The sequence below is a fragment of the Prosopis cineraria genome, unplaced genomic scaffold (genome assembly GCF_029017545.1).
Source record: "Prosopis cineraria cultivar Desert tree isolate PC_DT_omini unplaced genomic scaffold, ASM2901754v1 PC5, whole genome shotgun sequence".
NCBI classification, from domain to species: Eukaryota; Viridiplantae; Streptophyta; class Magnoliopsida; order Fabales; family Fabaceae; genus Prosopis; species Prosopis cineraria.
Genome location: NW_026555336.1, coordinates 20,369,392 through 20,376,391, shown reverse-complemented (window position 1 = coordinate 20,376,391; position 7,000 = coordinate 20,369,392). Strand labels below are relative to the sequence as shown.

At 34.0% G+C, this 7,000-nt stretch overlaps 1 non-coding gene across 1 annotated transcript; it reads right to left on the bottom strand.

Moving 5' to 3' along the window:
• Positions 1 to 6,536: 6,536 nt before the first annotated feature.
• Positions 6,537 to 6,643, bottom strand: LOC129312285 (small nucleolar RNA R71). The gene has a single exon (XR_008593528.1). It is a non-coding gene; the product is annotated as a small nucleolar RNA R71 (small nucleolar RNA).
• Positions 6,644 to 7,000: the final 357 nt, after the last annotated feature.

Here is a 7,000-nt window from a genome sequence, read left to right as displayed (position 1 = left end):
ACATTTTAGAAATCCACTTTCAGCTTCTATTTGAATGTACTTTCAGGATATGCTTTCCTGCAAAATATTTTACCCAAACAACTTTTAACTTATTTAAAGTAAAATTTTGCATTCTGAATGTGAAACAAAAAAAAACCAAATGGGCCTTTAATTGAAGTGTGGTTAGAATATAAAATTGGCTGTTTGTAATAGGTAACAAGCTTTTAATGTTAGAAAAATACCAATAGTTTTCATTTATTAGAGTAGCTAAAGAATAGACAAGTTAAGAAATTGAAGTACTTGTTTTATTTTCAAGTTCTTTCATTGTATACAAATTTTTATGTTCAACAATATTGTTTCTAGATTGGTTTTTGATATTGTTATTAGTCATTTTCAAGAGATACACAAGGTTAAGTTTTATGAAATTTAAATTATAAAAAAAATACAAGAGCGCTCAAAAGGTGAGCATTTCAATGAAAAGGAGAATAAGGAATGGGGCATGGTGTGAAACTCAAATTTTTATCTCACCCATGATCATTTATATTTTTTAGGTTCTAACACTAGTGGTTTAAAGGGGAAGGATATAGGTTGAGTTCATGTCTCTCACCTAAGCCTTTTGTAAGAATTGGTGTAATGAATTTGTAAATTATTAGTTATAAACTTGTGTATAAGTTGCCATAGGAATTAAGTACATGTGCATTATGTTGTGAATATTGCGTGTGTGATTTTGAAATCTTAGCCCCTTTATGTGAATGTGCATAAATGGCGAGGAAGATCATGCAGGCTAGTGATTGAGTATTTGTGGATATGTTATGGTGGTATATGAGATAAGTAAGTGGAAATTTAGCCTTATGTGAGTTTGAGAATGAAAAATGAGAATTTGCCCAAGTTATGTGATATGGGTAGTTTACAGGCCAAATGTATGTATGTGTGTTATATTATATATATAATTGGTCAATCAAGTGTGTATTGTCTATTTGTATATGGTCAAGGCCTAAAAAGTGGCTAATAATGTATGGTTTCGAATTAAGATGCTTGTGTGACAAATTTTGACTTAAAACGGTCAAAATGCACTTGGGTCTCTAAAATTTGAATGGGATGTCAACTTGAAACAAAACTAGTGTCATTAGTTAGATCATGAAACAAGCTTCATGTAAGCACTTGAACCACCCTAATCGGAAATCAAATGCAGAAATGGCGTTTATTTAAAATTTGCACTAGAATTTGTAAAATGACAGCAAATTCAAGTTAGTGCACTTCGGTGCATGTATCCACATGCCATGATGCATGACACAAAGGGTCACGCTGTGGTCTTTGTGCCATATGCCACAGTGCATATGGCACAAGCTGCAGCACACATCTCATAAATTCAACCTACTTTTTTTTTTAAATGCACATGTTTTCTTGGTCTTGAATATACCTTTGTAAATTGCTTCCACTGTGCAATGTTTTATAATTTGAGTAATTCGTGAAATGAATTTAGAAATATTTCTTGGGATCCCAAAGTTTTCAAACTAAATTATTTTGAATTAATTAGTAATATAAGTGGTGGAGTGTATGGTAATGTCAGTGAGGGCATTACACTCTTTATGTGAGTACTGCCATACGTAGAGGCATATGGGAGCACTTAGTAAATATACCAAAAGGGAGTGCTCTTTATGTCATCGTCAAAGGGCTGCTTTTCAAGTTTAACATTCTTGAATATACTAGAAGGAACCGGTAGATGCTTAATAAGGCTACCTACCTTAGCTGCAATTTCTAATTTTGCAAATGAAGTCCTTGGAATGATATAAAGAGTCATTTAAGTCATTTTGCTATGAGATAGAAATGTCATTAGAGGTTAAGGACTCAAGAAATTATCTAGCTTTAGCAACTTGAATTCTTTAAATAATGTGACAGTAGGAGGCACCCTAATAATGATGGCAAAAGAGGTACCAACCTTATCACCTTTTGCCTTTTGGTTCTCATCTTCAACCTGTTAGGACTTAGTGTAACATCCTAAGTGTTTAATCTAAAAACTAATTGCTAATTAAAGATAAATTAGTAGATTAATTATATCAATCATGATTTTGGATGGTGAATTGACATTTTAGGCTATTGAACAAGCGTATGATTAGGATCAAGTGGAAGTAAAGCTGATTAGGAATGTAGAGGTGTGCTAGACTATGAAGTAATTCACTATGCCATGCATCGCAATATAGCATGATGCACTATGGTACATAATGAAGAAGGATTATCGCAAGTCTTTTAAAAAGTACTAAGCAACCAACTATGCAATATAATAGCAACCAAAGTCATCGGTGTTTCAAGTCAAAAATAGTAGTTCACAAGTGTGCAAATTAATTTGCCAGAATTGATGTTTAATCTTAAAGTGTCCTAAAAATAAGCTTAAAACCTAATATAGTAAAAGAGTGAATTCTTTATGAAGATGTTATCTGGAGTTAGACTTTGACTAGAATCATGACCACTAAACAAATGAAATGCTCTCATTCTTCTTCCCTTTTCTAGCTAAAATGGTAGTCACTATGAAAACCATCACTAGGAACTAAACTTCCTTAGGGTCTATCCTTAAGCCTAGGACTCTAGTGCCTAATTCAATTCCCTAATTTAGTTTTAGAGTACGGTTAAGTACTTTATGGTTAGCCAACATAACAAAGTGACAAGCAAGATTAGGTTTGATCACAATTTAACCCACACATACTCCTTATGACTATGAATAAGCATGTGGAAGGTCAATTCACTAAGCAAGCATTCACAGCCATGAAAGGAAGCAAGGTAGCCAAAATTACCAAACCAATTCACCAAGCAATTCAGTTCATAAATTCATCTCTAAACAAATGAATTTGTATGATTGCAAGCCAATGATAGTAATTTAAGACTATGATCTTACAATGTTAAATTAGTTGAGAGAAATTAAGAAGAAGAAAATGTTACATATAATGAGTCTCTAAGTAATTCATCTAGGCTCCAACCTCCTCCAAGCACCAAGAGATCCTTAGCCTTCAAGATTTATCATCATCTTTAAGAGTTCTTCAAGGTGGCCAAATTGATCTATGGATGGATGATAGAACACATTTGTTACCCACTTTTATTTGTCAATTAGGACCATTTTATTAATGATTTATCACCTTCAAGTGCACACATTGCATTAGATTTGGAACTTTGCCTAAGTTTCTAAGATCAGTGCACTAGGGGCATTTTGGTCTAAAAAATGAACTTTTGAGAAAATGTACAAGAAAAATTGACAAAGTGCATTTTATGTCCAGTTGATGAATGGTGAAATTATATTTTTAAAATTCATTTTAGTTTAGGAGTGATTAAATAAAAAAGTCAACACTTTCTTAAGTGTCTTAGTTTGTCCTAGTTTTTGGTTTGCCTTTGTGTGAAAATTTTTATATAATTTTGTGCAGCCTGAAACTTGATTAATTTAATAAATTCTCCCTTCTAATTATGAATTTAATTCTGGACATGAATTAGATTTTATTATATCATATGCTATTTAATTGAATTATGTGATTTATGTGACATAGGTGGCATGTGACTTGTGCATCAATTGGGCAATTGAGGTCAACACTCCTTGAGGACAATGGCTGATGGTTTGCACGTGAATTATGATTATTTTGAGGGATTAGATCAGCTAAAATGATGTGGATGACACATGGGAAATTAGGCACACATTGGAATCATCTACAAACCAATAGGAAGTTGCCACCTTGCAAGTGTGACAAGGCTCCCATTTACATTTTAATTTCTTTTTCCTTATTTTAATTAAGCTTCAGCTGATGGGAGACACCAAGGAGCACGCCATTTTAAGTCCCAAATGGGATCCAACACATATCTCATTCATCTTCCACATTCTCTCTCTCTTGTTCATAGTGTTCTTCATTTTCTCTCTTTTGTTCTTCATTTTCCAGCACCCTAACCTCCATTTTCAGCCACCAAACCTCCACAAAACTCATACCATTCTTCTCCTCTCTTCATTTTCGTTCCATCCCTTCCATTTTCACAAGGATTGAAGCTCATTTCCATCATTCAAGAGCTATGGAGTTTGGCCTTCACAAGCAATCACTAGGGTTCTTGAAGATGAAGATTGGCTAAGTTTCTTTGTGGAATCCTAGAGAGATGAAGATGGAGGATGAGTCTTGAGCTTCAAATTGGCTAAGTTCTTTTGTTTCCTATCCTCTTCTCTTTTTACTAGATGGTTAGATTCCTTAATCTAGGGTTTAATCATCTTAGCTTATAAATTCTAATTTGAATTTGATGTTGATGTAAAGAGAGAGGATTGTTTCATTTAATTTCTTCCTTGGACAGCCATGACTGAATTTTGCCACTCTTTGTTTGGCACATAATCTTGTGTTTTTCAATTAGTGAATTTCTTGTGTTAATATTGCATAATCTTGTGGTGTTAATGCTTGTGTTGTTGAGTAGCTTGACATAATCTTGTGGTTGCTCAATTTATGTGTTTGACCATGGCTGTTGAGAGAGGATTTTGAGTGAATCACTTGGCTAATGTCTTCACCAATTGGTTAATTGAACTAGGGACTTTAATCTAAGACCTAGGGAGGTTAGCTAATTAGGTTAATTGGCTTAGGATAATTTTCTTAAGTCATGACAGCTTTAGTCAAGAGGAAAGGGAAGCTAAACTTAGCCTAATCATGAGAAGATAATGAGTCCAAAATCAACTAATCTCTAGGGTTCCATTATTGTAAAAAGGGAAGTTCATTTCACTCACTTTCACTAGCATTTTAATTACTTGCATATTAGGTAATTAGTTTAGATAATTAGCTAGATAACTAAATTCCTACAAACTTTGGTTGATTTATTTCACTAGATAACTTTCAATTAGACTTAAAACCATTCCTTGGGAGATGACCTAGGGTTGGCCCTATATTGCATTAGGGTTAGCTTTAGTGTAATTTTGAGGATAAGCGACTAATTTCCTATCAAAATTTTGGCGCCGTTGCCGGGGAATGGTTTAAGTTTAATTCTAAGGTTGTTTAGTACTTAATTTACATTTTTAGTGTTCCTGAAAAATTTTTTGAAAAATTATAAAAATTTGTGTTTTGTGTTTGTTTAGTGTTTTTTGTGTGTTTTGAGTGTTTTTATTCTGTTTTGAAAAAAAAAAAAAAATTTAGTGCAATTTTCGTTGGTTTGGTGTAGAGCTGAAAATACTCTGTTTCTAGTATCTCTATCTGAAATTGAAAAATTAACTGGGAATGAGTCTAGGAATTTGAACTTGAAATTTATTTCATTGAAAGCTCTATATCTTAGCTTCACTTTAAAATTGGTTTGGTCAATTTTGGACGTGGGAAGTGTCCTGTGGAAATTTTACAATCTAACAAGGTCCAGGGAGCCATTACAGAGGATTCCCAAAACCCTGTTTCAACTTTGAGTTAGCATATCTTCCTCTTTGTGCGTTCAAATTGATTTGATTCCAGTTTCATTTTTCTTATCACTGTCTTATCTTTGTTTCTTGTGTTTAGGATTTTCTTCAATTTTTCCATTTTCCTATTTGAAAGTTTGTTAGAAGCTCTGAAGGTCTTCTGGACGAAATCCTGTTTCTCCAGACCTGAGGACCAACTTGTGAAAAATTCTGGGAACGATTGGGAAGGATTTTTAATCTAAAAGTTTTATATAATTTTCCTGTATATCTCTTGTGTTTCTCATAAAAGTTTCAGGGGAATTTATCATGTGGATTTGCTGATAGAAAATTCACAAGTTCACTGTCTCCAGAGAGCCTACTGTGCGAATTCCAGAATTGCCAAAGCTTCTTGATTGAGCATTTCTAACTCTCTTTCTACTTGTTTGGTGTTTTTTTTTTTTCATTTTGTTGCTATTGAGTTAAAAAAAAATAAAAAAAAAATTTCTCTTGCTTTTGTGTGTTTTGAATTGTTTCATGTTGATTTGCATTTTAGTTTAGCTTGTTCTTTGTTCTTAATTTTCTTGAGCTTGATTAGTGCATGACCCGAAGAAAACATACCTCTTTTGTTGAATTAGATCCAGAAATTGAAAGAACTATTTCTAGATTGAGAAGATCACAACCTATTCTTGATTCTCATTTGGTTTGTAATTCAACAATGGAAGGTATCTTAGGACATGAGCATGTGCATAATGAGGGCCATGGGAATGGGAATGAGAATTTGCATGATGATGGCCATGTTAATAATGAATTTGAAGGCTTGCATAACCCTAGAGAGGAGAGGAGCATTAGGCAATTAACTCAACCTAATTGGCATGATAATCCTTATGGCTTATATGTTCCTCCTACTAATGTTCAATTTGAAATTAAATCCTCCTTGATTAATGCATTGCCTAAATTTCATGGGTTACCAGGAGAGGATTGCCATAGGTTTTTGCATACTTTCCTATTGGTTTGTGATACTATGAAGCCTATGCATGTAAATGTTGATGATGTTCAAGCTAAGGCTTTTGTATTTTCTCTTGAAGGTTTAGCAAAGGAGTGGTATTTCAACTACCCTTCTTATGTGAAAGTGAGCACATGGGCCGAGCTAAGAAGACTCTTCTTAGATAAATTCTTTCCAAATTCCAAGGTCACCAATTTGAGGAAGCAAATCTATGGGGTCCAACAAGGAGAGGATGAGAGTCTCTATGAGTATTGGACTAGATTCCAAGGCCTTTTGGCTAAATGCCCACACCATCAAATTTCTAGTGAGAATTTAGTCCAATATTTCTATGAGGGCTTGATTCCAAGAGACAAAGTTAACATTGATGCCGCTAGTGGTGGATGCTTGATTGACCTCACTTCCTTAAAGGCTTGGGAACTAATTGACAAGATGGCTTCAAGTGGTGCTCAATACTCTACAAGGGAAAAGAGAAATGTGAATATGGTAGGTTCCTCAGTTCTTAATGATTCATATGTGGACTTGCTAGCTGCCAAGATTGGGAGAATGTTGGCTCCACAAATATCTCAAGTGAGCAATGTAAGTACTTCTCAAGCACTTGTCCCTTATTCTTGTACTTTTTGTGACTCACCTATGCATGTAGAAAGCAATTGTCCTAT